Here is a 23,122-nt window from a genome sequence, read left to right on the forward strand (position 1 = left end):
ACTATTAATTAGCTATTCTTGTAATGTTTTGACTTTCACATTTTATGAGAAGAATAAGCACTCAATTAAGGTTGTTATATGTTCAATATTTGTATTATGTGATTTTCGCATTAATTTTTATGTTAGTCATTGTTTTTTGAAAAAAACAGTGAATATTTTTTTTTTGACATGAAATTCATAAAAAAACTATTATTTAACCATTTTTAGTTAAAATTTTCCTATAAAAATTGTGATTTTGACATGTCATATCTAGCAAAAAATTACAAAAAATTATCAAAACGTGTAGTTTTTTATTTATATTTATGTTAAAAATGGTTATTTTTATGTCAATTGTTAAAAAATATTGTTTTTTAGAAACAATTATTTCATGTGGATTGAAAATTTAATTAACGGTGTATAAATATGTAGAATATCAAAAATTCAAAATATCGACATTTTTCTTTAAATATGCAAAACAATAAAAACCTCACTACAAAAAAATTAAAATTAAAATAAAAACAAGAAAATATGAAGAAAAAACCACCTCAAAAATTATTAAATTTACAAAATAATTATTTACATTCCATACATTAGAAAATAAAAAAATAAAAATAAAATCCTTTTAAAAAAAGGGCCTCGTGTAGAATTACCACTTTTTTAAATCAGCATCAAAAACACTACCATTCTAAAACGCAATGTACATAAAAAAAATTATAATGCCAAAAACTATGCTCTAAAAAAACATGTGTGTTCTGCATCACCCCTTTTCCAAATCGGGTCACTTTTTTGCTATCTCTATAAAACAGGTAATAGTATAAGTTCCTGTTTCAAAGTTTACATTGTTAATGATGTTCGCTAGATATTTCCACATCGAAATCATCTATTTCTCCAGATCTCCAAAAAGTCTTGGACAATCATTCCAAGGTATTTGAGACTCCCAAAGGTCTCCCACCTATTCATGAACATGATCATGCTATTCATCTGAATCCAGGAAGTGTTCCTCCAAACATCAGGCTGTACAGATATCACTATGCCCAAAAGAGTGAAATTGAAAGTATGGTTGCAGAAATGCTAGAGGCTGGTATAATTCAACCTAGTCAAAGTTCTTTCTCTACTCCAGTAGTATTGGTGCACAATAAGGATGGATCATGGCGCATGCATCCGGATTATAGGGAGCTCAACAAGCTCACTATTAAAGATAAGTTTCCCATTCCTGTCATTGATGAATTACTAGATGAATTGCATGGATCAATTTACTTCACCAAGTTGGATCTTCATTCAGGATATCATCAAATCAGAATGAAGATTGAAGACATTCTGAAAACATCATTTAGAACTCATGAGGGTCATTATGAATTTTTGGTCATGCCTTTTGGCCTTACCAATGCACCTTCTACATTTCCATTTTTGGTGAATTTCATTTTCAAACCCTTCCTTAGAAAATTTGTGTTAGTATTCTTTGATGATATACTAATCTACATCAAGTCTTGGAAGGAACAATTATATGCAATAAAGATCCAAATGTTTCTTTGGAGTACAAGAGGTGGAATATCTGGGTCATATTGTATCTCATGAAGGAGTTAACATAGACCCTAGCAAAATTAAAGCCATTAAGGAATGGAAAATCCGCACATCCATAAAGCATCTGCGAGGATTTCTCAGGTTGATAGGGTATTATCACAAGTTTGTTAATAATTATGGGAGAATAGCAACACCTCTAACAACATTATTGAAGAAAGATGCATTTTCATGGACTCTAGAAGCAACAAAGTCCTTCGAACATCTTAAAGATGCAATGTGCCAAGCAGCAGTCTTAGCTACACCGGACTTCACAAAAACCTTTATTGTGGAATGTGATGCTTCAGGAAATGGAATTGGTGTAGTTTTAATGCAAGATGAAAGACCCATTTCTTTTGAAAGTCGTCCAATCAAGGGAAAGTTTTTACACAAAGCTCTTTATGAGAAGGAAATGTTGGCAATACTACATGCATTTAAGAAATGGCGACCCTACCTAATGGGAAGACACTTGAAGGTAAAACCAGATCATGATAGCCTTAAATACTTTTTAGAACAAAGATTATCCTCTGAAGAGCAACAAAAGTGGGTCACAAATATGTTGGGTTATGACTTTGAAATCATCTACAAAAAAGGGAAGCAAAATGTGGTGGTAGATGCACTCTCAAGAAAGGATGAGAATGTGGAAGCATTGTCGTGTGCCATTTCTATTATCCAACCAGAATGGATAAACAAAGCAAGGGAGGAATGGAAGAATGATGAAGAAGTGTGGGCACTTATTCAAAAGTTACAACAAGATTCCAATACATCTGATACATTTAGCTAGAAAAATGATTCGTTGTGGTACAAAGATCACTTATACCTATGTAAGAATTCCCAACTCAAACAAAACATTCTTATGGAATTGCACACTTCTCCCTTAGGAGGGCACTCGGAATTTTTAAAAACTTACCACAGGGTTAAGAAGGAATTTTTTTGGGATAGCCTTAAATTTGATATTCAAAAGTTTCTGGCAGAATGTTTGGTTTGCCGACAAAATAAAGTTGTAACAATTAAGACCCCGGGTCTATTACAACCTTTATATTGTGACTCCTTAGACTCCTATATATAGAAAGGAGGTTTTGTCATTTGAATCATCAAGGAATCATTCATTTGTGTAATGTAAAGGAGGTTGCCCCCTTGAAGAGGCTGAATTCTAAGGCGTTGATCTATCTTTTCTATCTTTTTGTGAGCTGGTTTCATAACAATTAATTTGTTTTCTGATTCTGACAAACGTGAAGGCACAAAATACTACAAAATACGACAATGCCTCATCTAAAGTACTCTCAATTATAATGAACTTTGGCATGATATATGTGATGGTATTATTAAGCCAAATAAACCCACAGATGCAGCTGCACTAGAAAAATGGGAAGTTAAGAATGCCAAAGCATTAGCTGTAATTAAATCTTCTGTTAATGATGAAATGTATGTCAATATAGCAAATGCTACAGATGCATGGTCTGCTTTGCGAATTTTTAAAGACTTCTATCATACCTAGCTTGAATCAAAGAAAGTTGATCTACAATTAAAATTGTTGCAACAAAAATTGATTGAAGGAGGTGATGTCCTTGAATACATCTCCAGACTTAAGAATATTAGGTAGGAAATCATTAATGTTGGTTTTCAAGCAGTAGATGATAGTTTTATGGTCACAATTTTAATTGGTGGACTTCCTTCTTCCTACATGCATTTTTTGGAAACTCTACAATTAACTGGAAAGTTAGAGAAGCTAAAGTTTGATGATCTCTATGAAATTTTGGCCCAACATGATAAAACCTTTGGGAATAAAAGGAAAGTTGGTGAAGATGTCTTTTTCATAGAGGCCAGCACTAGTAAATAATCAGCTGATAGTTCTAGAAGTAGAGGCAGAGGGAATTTCAATCAAAATCAAGCAACACATAATGTACAAAGTCATGGTCGAAGCCAAAGCAGAGGAAACAACTTTAACAGTGGCAACAGTTCAGACAGGAGTAATTTTCAAGGCAGAGGAAACAATCAAGGAAGAGGCTATTTTCAAGGAAGAGGAAATAATCAAGGTAAAAGAAAACCTCAAAACAGAAGTCAAAGCAGAGACAGAGGATAGTCTCCAGGAAGAGGAAGAGACTTAAGTCAATTTGTGTGTCGAAGATGTCACAAAGTTGGACATTATGTTGAAGATTGTTGAACTTCTATTGATAAAAGACCCAAGTTTCATCAACAATTAGCACAATTTGCAAATGATCAAGATGATGATGGTTCAGGATATGTCTTTACTTCTACCAGCATTACAACTTTCCTCCTATCTTAAAAATGATTATGAAGATGCTTGGATCTTGGATTCAGGATCAACTCAACACGAGACATGTCGACGAGACTTCTTTTGGAATTTTCAAGATCAAATGATACAAAACATACTCCTTATGGAAAAGGTGCAGTTAAAGTTTCTCTCCTTGGCATTGGAGAAAAAATGAGTTCAAATGTATGGTATGTCCCAACCTTTAAGAAGAATTTGTTATCTTTAGTTATGATTCGACAAGCAGGACATCAGGTCATTATGGAAGATGGCTTAGTTAATATTAATTTAGTCAAACATAGCTTGCAAATTGTGATGGTAGGTTATGAATATGGACAATTGTTAAGGATGAAAGGGATAGTTATTCCAAGGCATTCTGACTTTGCAGGGGTAGTGACTACAGGAATTTCACCTATAATATTATGGCATGTAAGATATGGAAATTTAAATTTTGAAAGTCTTTCTCAGTTGCAAAAACAAGGGATGGTTAAGGGACTTCCAACTTTCAAAAAGGAAAATGCAAAATGTGAAGCTTGCATTTATGGAAAACAAAGTCGAGAAAGTTTTCCAACAAGTTCTTGGCGTGCAAACAGGCTGTTGCAACTAGTTCACAGTGATGTTTGTGGACCACTACAAACTTCATTAGGTGGTTGCAAATATTTCTTACTATTCATTGATGATTTCAGTAGAATGACTTGGGTTTATTTCTTGAAGCAAAAGTTATAAGCATTTGAAAAGTTTAAAATTTTTCGCCAACTTTTTGAAAATGAAGTCAAAGAAAAGATAGGCACTCTCAGGACAGATAATGGGGGAGAATTCACTTCAAATGAATTCAAAACTTATTGCAACGATAATGGCATAAGAAGACATCTTACAAATGTTTACACTCCACAGCAAAATGGAGTAGTAGAAAGAATGAATCACACCTTGTTAGGAATGGTGAGATCCATGTTAACTTTCAAAAGGTGAAGTCCAACATATTGGGTAGAATGAATTCATAGAGTTGTCTACTTAAGAAACAGATCTCCAACTACTTCTTTAGACATAATGACACCTTATGAAGCTTGCTTTGGTTTCAAATCTTGAGTTAAACATATTAGAGTTTTTGGATCACTCTGTTATGCCTTAGTTCCAAAAGAAAAAAAAAAACTAAGCTTGACTCAAGAAGTTTGAAATTCACAATCATATGATATTTTGATGAGAAGAAAGGGTACCGTCTTTTGACTAATGGAAAATTTATTGTGAGCAGGGATGTAATTTTTTATGAAACAAAGAGTAAGAGTGCCAAAGAAATAGAAAGCCTTCTTCAAAATTTAGAAACTAAAGGTAGTTAAAGAAAAGGAAATATGCAAAGTTAATCAAATTCACCAAATTGGTATCAACTTGGTTTTCCTTCATCTAAAGATGATTCATCTAGTCCATCTACTTCAACAACAACATCTGGATCTTCTAGAAGTTCATCCACATCTCCAAGTAGTAGCAGTTCTTCTGACAGTAATTCTCCACCTCCAGAATCTTCAACTGATCGGCGAACATCAGTTTACATTAATCCTCTTTACAATAGTGACTTTTCAAAATCTCAAACAAGTGAGCATCAACTACCCAAATGGGCAGTTCAACTTTTGAAAGATGTAGGGCCTGATGAGCAGAATAAAACAGGAACAAGGAAGTCACATAGAAGTGAAGGAAATTTTTCCTTGATAGAAAATGATTTTGCTAAACCTTCCACATATAATGAAGCAGTAAAACGTAAAGAATGGCAACAGGCTATGATTGAAGAACATCGAGCAGTAATTGATAACAACACTTGGAAACTTGTTGATTGTCCTCAAAATGTTAAACCCATAGGATGTAAATGTGTTTACAGGGTTAAGTGCAATCAAAATGGAGAACTTGAAAAGTATAAAGCAAGACTTGTGGCTAAATGTTTTGTGTAGCAAGAAGGCATTGATTATGAGGAAACTTTTACTCCTACAGCTAAATGGAGCACCATCCAATTAACACTTGCATTGGCCACTCAGAAAGGATGGAAAGTTCATCAAATGGATGTAAAAAGTGCTTTTCTCAACGGGGATTTATAGGAAGAAGTATATATGACACAACCACCAGGTTTTGAAATTGAAGGGTAGCAACATAAAGTCTGCAAATTGATCAGGGCTTGATATGGGTTAAAAAAAGCTCCCCAAGCTTGGTATGAAAAAATGGATGAATACCTTAGGAATGTTGGTTTTCATCGAAGTGAATCTGATGATACTTTGTATGTGCGACAATAGGGTGAATATCTGGTGATTCTTGTTATGTATGTAGATGATTTGATCATTACTAGAAACGATGATGATCATATTGCACAGGTGAAAACTGAGTTACATGCAAGTTTTAAGATGACAGATTTGGGATTACTTCACTACTATCTTGGAGTTGAAGTCTTCCAAAATCCACATCATATTTTCATTTCTCAGAGGAAGTATGCAGCAGAGGTTCTTCAACGATTTGGAATGTAGGATTGCAAGCCTGTTCTTACACCCATGGAGAAAAACTTGAAACTTTTAAAATTTGCAGGGGGGAAATGGTGGGCAACAATAGTTATTGATAGTTGATTGGTAGCTTAATTTATTTGACAAACACTTTCCCTAATCTATCTTATGTAGTCAATATTCTTTCAAATTTTATGCAGGAACCATGAGATAGCCACTAGAATTCAGCCAAAAGAGTTCCTCGATATATGCAAGGAACAAAATATTTTGGCCTTCTTTACAAAAAGACTAAAAACTTTGTACTTAGTGGTTTTTCAGATGCCGACTTTGCTGGAAGTATCGATGAAATCAACATCGAGTTATTTAATGAGCATGGGGTCAGCAACAATGTCTTGGAGTTGTAAGAAACAAGCTACAGTGGCCACTTCTTCAGCAAAAGTAGAGTACATTTCAACATGGGAAGCAGCATGTGAAATTGTTTGGTTGCGCGGAATTTTGTAGGACTTTGGCATTTCTCAGGTAGAAGCTACGTCATTATTCATTGACAGCCAGTCATCCATTAAGCTTGCCAAGAACCTAGTTTTTCATTCATAGACAAAGCATGTGGACACCAAGTATCATCATATCAGATCTCTCATTGCCAAGGATGTCCTCAACTCAATTTATTGTCCTTCAGAAGATCAAATCTTTGACATTTTCACAAAACCTCTTGGCAGAATAAAATTTACTAAGTTCAAGGATGAACTTGGTATTTGTTGTAATGTATCTTTGGATCTTAGGGGGGAGTGTTAGATGATCCAAAAATAAAATATTATCATAGGTTATAAAGTTAGAATAAAATAATTATTAATTTAATATTTTAAATTAATAATTATTAATCTAGAATATTTAATTATTAAATGTAGACATTTAGAATTAGAATATTGTTGTAAAGAGATATGAATCTACAAATCTGTCGTATCTTAGGCTCTAATTCAGGAGCATTGTTAGTAAGTTGTTTAAATAGCTTTTATTGTAAATGGACACTTGTTATTTTATAAGTGATCCATAATTAGAGGTATTTAGGACATTGAGCTTATAAATATCTCATTGCAAGAGTGTTTTATTGTTTGGGTGTAAACTCTTGTAAAATTCCAGATGTAATTTATTTTGTTATTAATAAAATTACGTGTCTGAGGACACTTCTGCCATTAATCTTCGAGTGTTTTCACAGGTGTAATAGATCAAGATTCTCAAATGCATCTTCAATGCTCATTTTTTACAATCCGCAAATTTCCTATTTTAGCTCATTATTTTGTAAAGAATTTTATGGGAAGCGAGGGAAGAATTTGGAGAAATGGTGGGAGGTTTATCTTCACAATTATATCATCTATAATAACATCCTTTATTTTTTACACAGGTATTATTTTTTGGGAGATATACCCAAAACATTGGCCCATTGTACAGGCGCAACGTAGCTGCTACACACAGGGCTTCATGAGTTTTTGGAAGGTGCCAACTATCAAAGACTAAGTGGAGTGAGGTGCTACTTAGTTGGGATCTACGTCAGAAAACCATTCATCAGCCAGGTGTTCGCTGTTGTGGATATTTATGCCAACAGGGCATCATACCTTGTTGCTACGTAGTGTAGGGCTTTATTGTTGTTTCCTCTTTTATTTTATGCAAAAAGTGTGGTCGATGTTTCTGAAGACTAGACTTTGGATAACTATCATGACAAGATAATATGATAAACATTTGTCAAGATTTTCTTGTTTTTTGTTTTTCTTTAAATAAAAACTAATAAGTATGTTAAATTTTTTGTTTTGTTTTCAATCCAATCCACTTCATGGATAAGAGATGCTTTGCATCGGGACATAATGTTAAAATATTGTATGGCTATTTAATGCCAAAGTTTGGAAGTTATAAGGGGTTGGATGGTATTATGAATTATCTCTCAGAAGCTTGTGAATGTGATCTAGTTTTTATAAATAAAGGTGTTTATGCTTAATGTGCTAATGGATATTCACAAAGCTACTTGTGGTACTATGTTTCAGATTTGTCCCCCCTTGTGTTTATTATTTCATTATATTTCTCTACAATCTTTTAGTTCATGGGTACTGATTCAACTATATTAGATTTCAATCTTGCATTTCTCTAATTATGTTGTGTCAGATATTTCAGTTGAAAATGGAATATTTTGTACCTTTGTCATCTGTCTTTTCTTCTTATGTGTGAATGAGTATTTTTCATGTTCATCTTCCACTATATGATAATTGGTTTCCTTTATCTAAAGTATATACCAAAAAATCCTATGTGTGTGTTATTAGTTGTTAAAAGCATAAACATCATTGGGCAGTAGTATTAGGATCACAAATTTTCACTTCTCAGTAATCTTCATTTACTTTCAATAAACATTTTCTCAAAGAATCCTTTTAGATATGGTCTCTGTCTTGTATGTACTTGCAAAGTACCCAATTTTAAGTTTTTTTTAATGAGGGAGCCCCCTCTGGTTAGAAAATACCAGTTTCTAACCAAAACCGGTATGTGGTTACCTCTATGACCCTTTTCCTTTAGCCTATAAGGAACCATTGAGTGCTAACATAGTGGCATCGTTGTCGGGGACCAAATGGTTCCATATTCCCTGGGAAAGATTTTCAAAGTTTCAGATTTGGCTGTTGATGGTGGACAATAGTCAAACTTAGGAAGGTTGAACCATTCACCTAGCGACTCCAATCAAGTAGAACTCAAATTTTCAAGCTCCATTGGTGTCTCCACATTTTCAAAATGAATTTAGCTGTGAGGTATTCCCTCACGAATCGAGATCACATTCTAGGATTTCCAAATCACATGCCTTGTATAGATTGTCAATCATATTTGCTAAATTTCAAAGATGAGAAGCGTGATGATGTTGCTTTACATCTCATCAAATTTAATATGCATTCATGGAGGCTTTGAGCTGAATGGCATGAAGATTGCCTCATGAAGATTTTCATGGCTACTCTGGAAGGAAAGGCAAGGTCATGGTATGAAAAATTACCAGCAACTAGTTGATGCTTTTTAAAGCATTTTCATACAGTATTCTTTGAAAATTTTAAGGAATTTTATCCGTATTTATTCTTGGTTCAAAATTGTTGTGTACATTTTGAGAGTTTCATTGAAAATTTGGAAAACTTGTATGAAGATAATGATTTCATGGATGAGGAAATTATAGAGGCCCTTCATGAAAATCCATTTCATCACCGAGAAGAAATGGAAGCCTCTCTCTTGGATGAAAATGAAACCCATCAAGATTTTAATTATGACGGTCATGTTCCATCCTCTGAGTTTGATGATAATTTAAAACAGTCTTGTTCATCTTTTCATGATCAAGAGTATGATAATCCTTTCCAACAGTAGGAGGAAATGGTAGAGGATAGTTGGTATAATGTTCAAGTTCCTTGTCTTAGTTTACAGCCAATGAAGAAAATCATGAAAAGCAAGTTATTGAATACCCCGTGGATGTGGACATTTTTGCTGATGTGGCTGCCTCAATTAAATATTTTCAAGAACAAACTTTTCCTTTCTCTGACGTACATGGAAAGACTAATAAACAAACTTCTTCCATTTATTTTGAGAGCGGTCTTGAAACTGATAACATAGAACAAAAAAAACCAACAGGTAGGAATGATGTTTATTTTTCTCTTTTTGTTGATCAACAAGAAGAAATCCTTCATGTTTTTCAAGATCCTTTGGTTAGTCTGTTGGAAGCATCAAAAAAGGTGGAGTTCATTTTGTTCATCAGCATAGGTTTTGGACTCAAGTTTCATATTAAGTTGCCAACATTTACATATTTTTGTTTGCTTACAAAGGGTGTGAGAAGAATTCGAGTAAGTAGCCATTTTCTTGATTGGCTACATTGGAGGGATCATCTCACATGAGCGTGTATATCTATATATATATATATATATATATATATATATATATATATATATATATATATATATATATATATCTTCAATAGGTGTGGGAAATTATCGTTGAGATTTAAAGCCTGAGGTGAAGTTCCTAAGGTCTCAATGCTTTGCTGCCATAAATAAGAAAATTTGTTAAATAAGTTTTTGTTAGTCAATAGTTATTTTCAGTCAGTTCAGTCGGTTAATTTTTTAGTATGTTAGTCATTTTTTCAGTTTTGTACATTGATTCCATTGCCCAATAAATAGGCTTTTGGTCTACGGTGTCATTCTTGGCACCTCAAAGGGAGGTTTCCATCCCTAATGGAGCTGATGTTAGAGTTAGTTAGTTTTCAATTCTCGGATGTATTCAAATCCATAATTTTGTTGTGATGGAATAAGTCGAACTCACAAACATTTTTATTGTTATGAATTCGACCAATCACTGCTTGAAAATCTCCATGAATTTGGTCGTCAAAGTTTTTGGTTGATAATGTGAAGTTTCGTTGAGAATTTGGGAGTCATTGTCATAGATGTTTGGGTCATGGGGTATATTGTCAAAGTGAAAGTTTGTTAAAGGTTTCATTTGAAAATAAACTACAATCAAGGGTCTGTTGTTCAAAGTAGCATGGTTTTTGGGATACTTAACTTCTTTTCCTCTTCTAATATTCCTCATTTTCCCTATCCCTCTGTTAATGTCAGTCTTATCTTCCTATCACCATTGATAAAATATTCTTTTACCAAGTCTGTTAGGGGTATCAAGGTCAAATTTTATCATGTCACAAGGTTTTCAAAGTAAAATTTGGTCACTGGCTAGTTTGTCTAGGAATGTCTCTATTCTTTTGAAAGATATCACATGTCGATCACCTACTTCACTCAGATGAGGGAATCATAATAAAAATAATTTTTTTATCATATCATTCATCATCATTACCATTTTACTCAGTCTCATGTCTTAATTAGGTCGATAGGTTTTCAAGGTCCATCCTCAGTCCACGCATAAATCCAATGCTACATGAGTTGTGATAAGTAGCTCTTGTCATAAGTTTTTATGAATTTTCATGAGTTCTTCATGGTTAAAATCTCAAGGTTCCAAAAGAAGAAGTCTCACTGTTCAAAAATATAAAGAGAAGCTCAGGTTTCAATTCTCCAAAGTGTCCAAGTTTAAAAGGTGAAAGTCATGTTTTGAAAAGGTATGTGGGGCCCATTTTTATTCAAAAGAGAATCATATTTTGCCTATAAAAGCTCAAAAAGTCCCAAACTTGTTTCATTTACCTCCTAACCTCCTCTTTTCATCGAGCTCTCCTCTTCATTGGTGAAAAAACACGGGTTTCCTAGCCAAATTTGGACAAAATCTCTTCGCGCTACGCTTCTGGAGACTACACTGCGCTTCTGAAGGTGGCACTGTGCTTCCATGAACTGCAATGCGCTTGTGACAGAGTAGCCTGAAAATCACACAAACTCACCCAAATTTCGAATTTGAGCTTGCATTCCTACTTCTCGCTATTCTAAGCTTATTCACAAGTAAGTATCATCCTTTTGCTCACCTTTTTCCTTCGGCAAGATAAATGTTAATGTAAGTTTTCTTCATCTAGGGTTTATGTGAAATTTTCATGCTGTAAGACTAGTGTAACTGATGGGCTTGGTTAGTTATGATATTGAAAGCATGTAAATTTTTCACCTCATACCTCTGTACATGTTTAAACCACCCTTTGATTCACTAATGAACTTATCTACCCTCAGATTACCTCACCCTTACATAAACCCTAGCTCATACCTATCATTTTGGGCAAATTTCCTAGCAGCACTATTTTTCAATTTATCTTAATCATTTATTTCCCTCATTTCACTCCATTTAAACTTCATAAGTTTCTTGCAACCCCTATTCACCTCCCAAAATTCCTCTACCATCATTTACTTTCCCCAACCCCCTCATTTCATCATTTCACTCATTCCTCACTATTTTTCCATTTTCCTGTTATCTAGGGTTTCTACCATAATGTACGGAGATTATTCACAATCAGAAAGGATAAAACACCATAAATGAGGTAAAATCTTGAGATATGAGCCTATCAACTTCAATGAAATCAACTCATCACCATTCATCAAGCAGTGTTTTGAAGATGTCAATTATCTAGGGTTTTGTAAAAGGCTAGGTGAAGTGGGTTTCCATGAATAGCTAACTGATTGGATTGCCACCCATATGAAAGGGGAAAGGGCCATCATAGTAGGGGTTGAGTTTACATTTTCAGTAGCTGCCATTTCCCTTGCCACATGGACACCTGACTATGGAGAGTATTGGTTCAAAGGCATGAGCTTGAACCTTGAACATTATAGATCTTTCCTGAAATCACCCTACAGAGAGGCCCATACACACATCATCCCATTTAGGTACCTGTTGGAGAAGTATGCACCATTGATGAAGGTTTTAATGAAGTTTTTCACCTATGAGGGAAGATTTTCTAGATTGTATGCATATCACATTAGGCTTCCGATGCACTTCACATCTCAACATGTGTAATTATCTATGTAGAAGCCTTATTAAAATGTCTGAGAAGGTACAAGTGAAAGACAAAGAACACTACCCTATCCTTTTTCATCATAGCTTGATAAAGAGTGTAGTTCTCCATCAACTAGCAGAAAAGAACATGACATGGGATTCATTCATAGAAACAACTTTGCAATGGCATGAAACTACTTTTTCAGTTCATCATCAAAACATATCAACACAATAGGTCGAAGTAGGATCATCAAGCAAGTCAGTGGGCATTCCCAAGGCACCTAGACCTGAGGTGACTAGAATATATCAAAGAGGAAAAAGGCTTGTGTTTACTTCTCAAGTTGAGAAAAGGGCCAAGCCTTCTACATCAGAAAAACAGGGATCACATGCACAGGATGAAGACTTAATTGAGCATGATTTTGAATTGGTGGACTTGGAAGTAGCAAATGAACCTTCAAACATGCAATAGATTATCAAACAGAAGGATTCTTAAATCAAATAAAACATGGACAATATGGCAAGAGAAAGGTTCGTTATATCATTCCTTGAGCAAGAAAACAGTGAGCTTAAGGCTAAACAACTCATCATGGAGAAAGAGCAATCTAAGGTGTTGCAGCAAGGAGGCAAAGGAAAAGTAGTGTTGGAGCCTAGTGAACATGATGAAACTAGAAAAAAAGTTAGGAAAAAGAGGCCAAGGACCAAGGGACTCAAAAAGTCATTAAAGGAGGAGAAAGGACATAATATGCTAGATGAAGACATAGACATGGAGGACATAATTGCCTTGGAAATCAATGAGGATAGAGAGTATTGACTAAGTAAGGTCAATGACCAGTTAGAACAGCTTCTTGAAAAATCCAATAGGGATAATCAGCTATTGAGGCACATGGCACATCATTATCAAACTAGAAACATGATATGTAACATCAAGCTCAAGCAGTTGAAAAATAAGCTAAAGGAAACCCTAAAGGACAAAAATGAGAGGGATAACTTGGAGATGCTTTCTGAAGCATCCATTAGGGCATGACATACCTCATTTTGCACTTCATGACCAATTTTGAAGGTTTTCTAAGCATCTTTGGTTTTTTGAGAATTTTGGTGTCGAATTCAGAAATTGGGCTAGTCACAGAAGTGCAACGCCTTGGCGCTGTGATTTTTCCTTAGACATCCAAATGACAAGTGGCTTACATTTTTGGAAATCTAGTGGCCTCCTCTCAAAACCCATTTCATCATATTTCTTAGTGAGGGCTCAGAGTTTGAGAAAAAGGAGAAAAAGGGGTCAAAAATCATCATTCTGCCACTTGTTTTTACAGGCGCTGCGCTTCTGGAGACACCTTGGGAGAATGAGTTTTTGAAGGCCTTCCCATAGGTCATTGTAAAATATTCAAGGTGTTCTAGAAAGTAGACAGGAAAATTTAGATGAATGCTCTCTAAGATCTCAATTTCGACCTAACGAAGGCACCTTAAAGTGGGATCACACTAGGCTTTGTGCTTCTACATATTTCTGAGTTTTTATTTAAAATTTCACTCTGTAATTTCCTAGTTTTTCAGTTTGACTTGGTCAAAGCCAAACTTCATGATGTAATTGCAGTAGTTCGAGGTTAGATGATATAATCATGAATAAATAGACATGATAGGTTGTTTTTATTTTTAATTAGGCATCATAAAGGAAACAAAATTCAAAACAAAGTCAAAGAGAAGAGTTTGTATTTGACCTTCTCACTCTTACCTGTTTGTTGAGAGAATATTGGAAACAGTTCCACCACCTAGGAATTTGACTCTTGAAGGTGGGGATTCTAGTTGATTGAGTCTATATGTATCATTTCTCATTCAAAGAGAAGGGTTGGACTTTTGTGGAGAGCCTTGGTACCTTATGTTCTCTTACAACTAATACAGGAGCATTTGCAGCTATATTTCAGAAATACTTGTTCAGTGAGTCTATGGTGTCGTTTCCTTTTCCTATCAGCTTCTAATATATGAAATCATCTCCCTTTTCATGCTTTATCATCTTTCTATGAATTTCCTTGTAGTTATATAGACAAAAATCTTAGATTTAAGCTCTGTTTATGTGGAAATCATGCTTGCGTTTCTCTTCTTCTAAGACTAATGAATTCATGCTTTCACATGCTCATTATGTTCTCTAAAACTCATAGACCTACACTACATTGACAAACACTTTAATTTCACCATAACACGTTGATATCTAGCTCCTCTTTATACTTGTTACTGCATACTTGAAGCCTTGACCTAATTACCTGCTCTAATCCCTAGTCCAGCAAACTAAAAACCCTAAATTCACAATTCTCAAACAAGACTTGTATATCTAGCCCAAAACCTATTTCTTTTCAGTTATTCATTGACAAATCCTTAAAGGGATCCCTATCTAGTTTAGTAGGGCTAGCTACTAAACTGAAAGTGTTTCGAGGTTACCTCTTTCAATCTCCTCCTCAACCTAGGAAATTGTAGAGGATAACATTTTGGCGTCATTTCTAGGGAAATGACTGATAAATCATTCCTAGGAATTATTTTAGAGCTTTCAAGAAAACTAGTTCTGTAGTTGACAACTTCCAGTATCTAAAGATAGGCTGATTTTACAAATTTCATCAAGTTTAAGGTGTGAAAAAATTATGGCTGCTAAAAGACATATTAGGTCAATCTTGACCCAAATCCACCTTTTATTGTTGAAGTCCCAGAAAAAATGCTCAGAAAACCCAAGCTACCTATCTCTAAAAGTGCAGTTCAAAAAATAAAAAGAACAACTTATTTGCCTAAAAATATATTTTCTTTTGAGCAGCTTCCTTTTGATATTCAGCTAGAATTGTCTCTTTCAAGGTCAAAATATAAGTCTTGCATTTCTGAAGTGATATCTGAACCTCTTCAATTTGAATCTCATTCCCATTCTTCAGAATCTCTATTTGCTAAAGTTGATCATGAGTTGTGGTTGAATTTTGACAAACTTCAAAGCCTTGCTGACTAGTTCTAAATCACTACTGAAAAGGCCTACATCCAATATCAGTTTGAATACTTAACAGCTGCTTCATCCTCTACTACATCACCAAACACATCAGCTACATCATCTTTTCCACCACCTCCATCAGTGTCATCATATTTACCTACAAAGACCATTGTAGTGTCATTATTACATCCTCCAGCAGTCATGGCACGATTCACACCTCTTTTACTACCTTCTCAACTTGCTGCTCTACCTCAAGACTATGGCCAAAGACTCCCTCTTTCTTATGGAAGCTCAGAAATCACAACCTAGCAGCATGTTGATAAATTGGTAGATTTTATTGATCTGGAAGAAATTGATGAAGATGATGGTAAGATGAGAATTATAGCTCAGAGTTTTTCCGGAGATGTGAAGAAATGGTTTCACAGCTTGGCTACTAATTCTGTAAACAACTCATAGTGGTTGATAGAGTTGTTCCTAGCATGATGGCAAGAGAAGAAAAATCCATTGCAGATTTTGGTTGAGTATAACTCAATGAAAAGAAATTCTAAGGAGATAGTTCAAGAGTTCACAGCAAGGTTCAATATGGTATATAATTCTATTCCTGACGATATGAAGCCTCCACTTGGTCTAGCACTTCTCCACTATCCTGATGCTTTTGACCCAAACATGGAATATCATCTTAGGGAGAGAGACCCTGCAACTCTTGAAGAAATGTAGCGAAATGTAGTAAGTGTTGAAGCTAATCTGCTCATCAAGAAATCTAAATCAAAGCATGAGAGAATTGAAAAGAAATTTGCTTTTAAAGAAGAGCCCTCATCATCATCAGATGTAAAGCTTGATAATTTGATCAAAACCATGGAAAAAATGATGGAAAGAATGCCCATAACAGATCGACAAGCGGAGCCTTCAGTAAGGAATCTGAATTTTTGTGGCTAGCAGTAACAATAATTCAGAAATAGATAGAAAGAGCAACAAAATCAAGATCCTCAAGGACAAGTAAGAGCTCCATTTCATCAAAATTATATTGAAGGGCAGGAAGAAGATGAAGAGGAGATTGTAGAAGAAAATCATTTCTTTGAAGAAGATGAGCTACCCACCTTTTTAACGGAGGAAGGTCAGTTTTCTGAAGAATCTTTTGTACCAAGTGATCAATAGCTGGTACTTGCAAGTGATGATCTATGGGTTGTGCAAACAGAAGAATACCAAAGAGGATATCAGAATGCTCTTAGTCATTTGCAGAAACAATATAACTTAAGGAACATAAATGTACCTGTTACATTTAACCAGAAGAGGCAAAATGCATAGAAAGAAACACAAAGCAAAGAAGAAGCTCCTGCAAATTAGAATAAAGAAAAAGAGATTGTCATACTGAGCCATGATAAAACTAATGAGGCCTCTACCAGAAATGTGAGAAAATATAAGGAGTTTCAAAGTGAAATTCAGAAGAAGGAATCTCAAGTTAAAGGGCATATTGAAAAGAAGGACATCACTGTAAAATAGGTAGAAAAGCAATCTAATTTATTTAGTTTGGAAAATGAAATTTCTAAGTTGAAAGTTTCAATTCCTCTTACTGAATTAGTGAAGAATGATAAGTATAAGTTTCAGATTGCTAAAATGCTTAAGGTTGACCAAATTTCAGACACAGTAAATGTTTTTGATGATGAGCCAACAATTCTTTTTGGTCCAGCCTTAGAAGGAAGTCCTAAAGATAGTTAAATCCCACCTTTTTATCTTAGTCTCAAACTTCATGAATTTATCCTCCATAACGCTATGCTAGACTCCGGTGCCTCAGATAATATTATGCCTAAAGTCATCATGGACAAACTAGGACTGAGTATCACCTGACCTTATCATGAACTTTACTCTTTTGATTCGGGAAGAGTGAAATGTCTTGGCCTTATGAAAGATTTAGTAGTGTCCTTGGACCAAATTCCACCCAAGAATGTGTTGATGGATGTAGTGCTTGTTGATATTCCTCTTCAGTTTGGTATGTTTCTTTCAAGGTCTTCGAGAGAAAAGCTAAAAGGCACTTTACAACTTGAATTTTCATATGCTACTATTCCAGTATTTGGGAAACTTAGAAAACTCTATCGGGAGAAGAAGATGAAATTCATGATTAGTAGCAAGGAAAAACCAATAAATCACCCCATACATGTTGTACATACTAATCTCGATTCTTTCATTTTGTATAGTGATATGAATTCAGTCAATGATGAAAGTCAGCTTGTAGAAATTTCAAAAGTTTTGGATGTTATAAGCAGTGTTCTGAAAGTTGTGATTGCTGAAGGAAAAGAGATTAATGAAGAATGTTTGCAGCGAGTAAATCCTCTTGAAAAGATTGTTGAGTTAGTGCAGAAAACAGAGTGTCTTGAGACAACGAGCCATCCTCCAAAAGATCAAACAGTTCAGCCTTCAGAAGTTCCTTTTCCGAATGAAGAAAATGGTCTTTGGACCATGGAGTTTGATGGCCCATTGGGAAAAGAAGGAGCTTGGATTGGTGTTTGCATTCGTGGTCCATTACATCATTCACGTAAAATTACACGCAATGTAAGAATGTGTTCATACAAGTTAGCTTTTGATTGCTCAAACAATGAGGTAGAGTATGAGGCATTGATTGCTGGCCTCAAAATTCTGAAAAAGTTGGGAGCAAAGAAAATTTATGTTTATGGTGACTCTGACTTGGTAATCAAACAAGTAAAAGGGGAATACCAGGCCAAGCATCCAAGAATGAGAGCTTATCACAATGTTGTACTTGACATCCTCAAAACCTTTTTAGAATATACTTTGTCTTTTACTCCTATAACTCAAAATGTTATAGCTGATTCTCTTGCTACTGCAGCTAGTATGGTGAAGATTCCCATTCACTCCAATTAGAAGTATTATATCCATGTTAAACACTGCCAAGTTGTTCCTGATAATATGATATTTTGGCAGGTGTTTTGGGATGACAAACAAATCAATAATTTTCTGCAAATGGAAGGTGAATTCCAAAATTCCCGCATTGATGATACATCAAATATGAATGATCCAGAGATTCAATCAGCTGAGATTGAAATCTTGCATCTGAAGGAAAACAACATTCCAAGAGGACTTGTAACTTTCGAAGAGTTGTTTGATCATGATGATGTTGTCAAAAAGCCCACCATCATCCCCATAGAGAAAGTCGTTGAAGATGTAAACATTGGTGCAGCTGACAAGCCTAAGATGGTCAAATTGTCCAAGCCCTTATCTCCTGAGATGAAAAGTAAGTACATAGCTTTAATGATAGAATTTTCTAATGTATTTCCTTGGGACTATTCATATCTGAAGGTTTATGATAAGAATATCATTCAGCATAGTATTCAAGTCAAACCTAATCAAAAGCCATTTCGCCAGAAACTGAGAAGGATTAATCCTAAGCTACTACCATCAATTGAAAAAGAGGTAAATAGGTTTTATAAGTTTGGTATCATAGTTCTTATTCGATTTTCTGAATGGATGTCAAATCTAGTACCGGTAAGAAAGAAGACTGGGGAGATTCGTCTTTTCATTGATTTCAGAAATTTAAACAAAGTATCCTTGAAAGACAATTATCCCTTGCCAAAGATGGATCATATACTTCAGAGGGTAGTTGGGTCTTCCAAGATGTCATTACTAGATGGATATTTTGGGTACAATCAGATTTTGGTGCAAAAAGATGATCAGCTAAAAAAAACCTTCACAACACCATGGGGTACATTCATGTACGCCAAGATGACATTTGGATTAAAGAATGCAGGAGCGACTTTTTAACGGGCTGTGGACATATATTTCACTAATGAAAAGGATGTATTTTGGGTTATATATTTGGATGATCTCAAAAAAAAATTCAAGTCTAACAAAGATCATTTACATTATTTGAGAATTGTTTTTCAGAAATGTAGAAAATTTGGTATTTCACTTAATCCAAAGAAGAGCTTATTTGCCATGGAAGAAGGTAAGTTGTTGGGACACATTATCTCCAACGATGGCATTCACATTGATCCTGCAAGAGTTCAAGCCATTTAGCAATTATATTTCCCAAGGAATAAGAAATAAATTCAACCTTTTAATGGGAAAATCAATTTTTTGAGAAGATTCATCCCCAACCTCGTTGAACATTTGAAAGAGATGGCATACATGCTGAAAAAGGACAGTGAGGAAAAATGGTCTTTAGAGGCTAAGAAATATTTCCATGTGTTATAGGCATTTTTGGCTACTGCAACCCCAATCGTACATGTCCATAAACCAAGGGCTTCTAAGTCCCTAAAAGTGTTGCTTCACACCCTAAAGGAACAAGGTCAGCTGATTACATCATCTCCTAGAAGTTCTCCGTGGAAAACTGCTCAAAATTGGTCAAAGCTGGACCATACAGGCTTCTCAGTGCTAAGGGTGTGATGCATCTCACCTGCTCAGTGAAAAAAGTGTAATGGATACTGGAAAGCCCTTCTGTAGGGTGTGATGTACAAATGGCAGAGACTGTTTGCAAGGTGGATGATCATGGAATCTTCTAGAAACTTCTCCTATGACACTTGCCTCTCTGAATTTGCCTAGGGATGAGTAAGAGATCATGAATCTCCAAGTGGAACCAAGAACTATCAGAGAGAGGACACTAATCAAAAACCTAGCAGCTGACTCACCCCCTGCAAACTTCTATATATGGATCCCTCATCACAGAGATCCAGAGGCTGGAATCTTGTATTTTGTAAGGAATTGTTGTTGGTTTCTTGGTGAAATATCATAGTGTTGGGTGATCTAAGATTTTCATGAGGTGAAGAAGGGATTTCATGCTGGGAGGATGACGCTGGGTCAGAACAATAGGTTGTAATCCTCTTTGCTATTTCTTTCTATTAATAAAGCTATTCGATTTTTCCTCCACATTCTTGTATGATTGATAATATATGCATTTGTGTGGTCAATATATATGTGCTCCTATATTGTTTATGATTGTAGATCTCTGTTCTTCGATAGTATTATGCTGCTTTGACTCTACAGGTGCTCTTTGAAGCTGGGCAAGTGAGGAAGGAGCGGCAAAGATCTGTCAGAAGGGAGAGGAATCAAGCAAGGAACCAAGCGCAAGACTGAGGTTGGTATCCTTTGTTCCCCTCTTATCTACTTCTCATAAAGGAAAGCGAAAGTAGCTTTGGTTTGTTTGTTTCTAAGATAGCTACTTGTCTTAGTGGGACTAGCAACTCCGAGTGGACACTACATTTCCCGATAACAAAATGGCGACTCCCTTGGGGAGCGAATAGCTTATTTTCTTGCCTATATTTGTTTGTTTTATAAACTTACAAACAGAGCCTGAAGTCAAGCTAGCTAGCCTTCGAACTGCATTTGCTATGCAAGTGCAAAGTAGATCAATGTTGCTTTAGTCTATCTCCAGGTTTTGTTTATAAACTGAACAATCGATTTGCAAACATTCTAATTTCCCTGGTGGTGGCTCTAGTAACCTCATTAGATCAGCCCCTTTGATTTATATTTACTGACTATCACTTACTCGGCCTAAATCCCTGAACTGAGCTGCAAACTGTGATCAAGAACCACGTTAAAGTCTCGTACTGGTACCATCGCACCCTCTCTTCAAGGAAATCTAGATGCATTGTACCTCCCATGTGCAGTAGGTGGGATGCATCCGTGTTTCCCTGTGTAACAGGTGCAATGATCAGATAATGCTAATTTTGCCTTCAGACTTTGGTTTTTCTTCACTCTCTTCAGCTCTATTTAGGAGTTTTGTTGTCTGTGATCAGTATACCACTGTGGAAACTCCCTTCCTTTCCATCATTCCACCTCAATCGTGCAAAGAACTGTGATTGTTTTTATGTATTTTGCACCATTTTCTGTTCTCTTTTACAAAGAAGTAGCGTAATCGAACTGCCGTTTCTTGGTTTTAAGGTGTCGTAAGTGTCGTTTTCAGTCAAAGAAAAGGATCCTATTGTTCTTGATGGTCGATTATACTGTTACTCTTGTATTTGATTTGAATTAGTGGTTTTTCAAGTGTTGAAAGCAGTTTTCAATTCAAAATCGCAAAGTGTCGCCGTTATCTTCCTTTCGTTTTGAAGAGAAATTTGTTAGTACTATCGCTTTGAAAAGATAATTCACATTTGTACTCAGCATTCTTTATGTCATTCACAGATTAAGAAATAAAAAAACAAATACATGCATGTGCATTTGCATTTAGACTGCTCATTGGTTTGGTTTAGGATAGTGCATCTAGTGTGTGCTCTGTGCTCTATGTTGAAAGAATCTCATTTCTCTTTCCTTAGTAGCTAGGATTTTCATTGCAAAAAGAACATTAAACGATTGTTTATCATCTTAGACTGCATTTTAGGAATTATATATCTACATCACGCGGTGAACCTGAAAGGAAAATTTCTTAAGCAAGATCAACTGTAAAATAAATTCAATGAACATAAAAATGCTTTGGAACCTAATGCACAACATTTAGAAGTCTAGGCTAGAGACGTATTCCAGCGTTGTAAAGCCTGGTAACTATCGCTTTCATTGCTGGTTGGGTGATTCCTCCTCTTTGAAACGACAAGTGCCAGTACGGACTTGTGCTCCCACGTACCATCGAGTATGTATTGGGAAACCACAATAGGTTATATCCTTTATCCTTAGGAAGTCGTGTATGTCACCCTATCGATCGCAATGCACTGAACACAGCATTCGGGAAGATTGACTGCCATACCGTAAAAAGTATTATGTAGTTTTGCGATTGGTTTGGTAATCCCTCTATCTAGATTTCCAGAGTAGTCTCTTTCATTCCTTTTCAAACTCCTTAAAGGGAAAGGTCCATTTGAGCACTTGTCACTTCAGGCTCATTAAAAATCGAAGGCGACTAGAGTCATCTTTTGTTTATTTCTCAACTCCTAAAAATTGAAAAAGCAAGTTGTGTCAAAGCGTCTAAAATTCATTTAATTCAGAATCATTTTCCCCTTTATTTTGAGTTGATCGAGTAATCCGCAATCTTGGAAGAAATTCAATCAAAACCTCGTCGTTTGTAGAGGTTTATGAGTCAACCATCTTTGACTCTGGAAACGAAACTATTTCGGACAAAGCGAACTCGTTTAACCGGATCGAAGTCCCCTGGTTTGGTTGGAACAAGTACTCCGACATCCTCAGAGACTCCAGTTACTTCGAACATTTCCGGTATCCCTGCCTCTACAGAAGAAATTCCGCAGCCACAAAAGGACATTACAACTGATCCTAGTGTGATAGTGAACACTTCTATTCCTGAATTGGCTCCATCTATAGCTGATTCGGAAGGTGTTACTCCTCAAACCGTTGTGCCTATAGAACCTATATCTTCTTCGGCACCAGAAATATTTTACGGACCTGACGGTCTACCTCTTCCACCTGGATTGATTGCCATAGAAGAGATTGTGGAGGATCCTCCATCTAGCACTCCATCGCAATTCGGAGCTGGGATCACCCTATATCCTTCTTCATCAGAAGTTAGTCTCCCGCCATCGGAAGTTCCTG

Source organism: Pinus tabuliformis, chromosome Q, assembly GCF_031772625.1.
Source record: "Pinus tabuliformis cultivar Carrire ecotype Pingquan chromosome Q, CPIR1, whole genome shotgun sequence".
NCBI classification, from domain to species: domain Eukaryota; kingdom Viridiplantae; phylum Streptophyta; class Pinopsida; order Pinales; family Pinaceae; genus Pinus; species Pinus tabuliformis.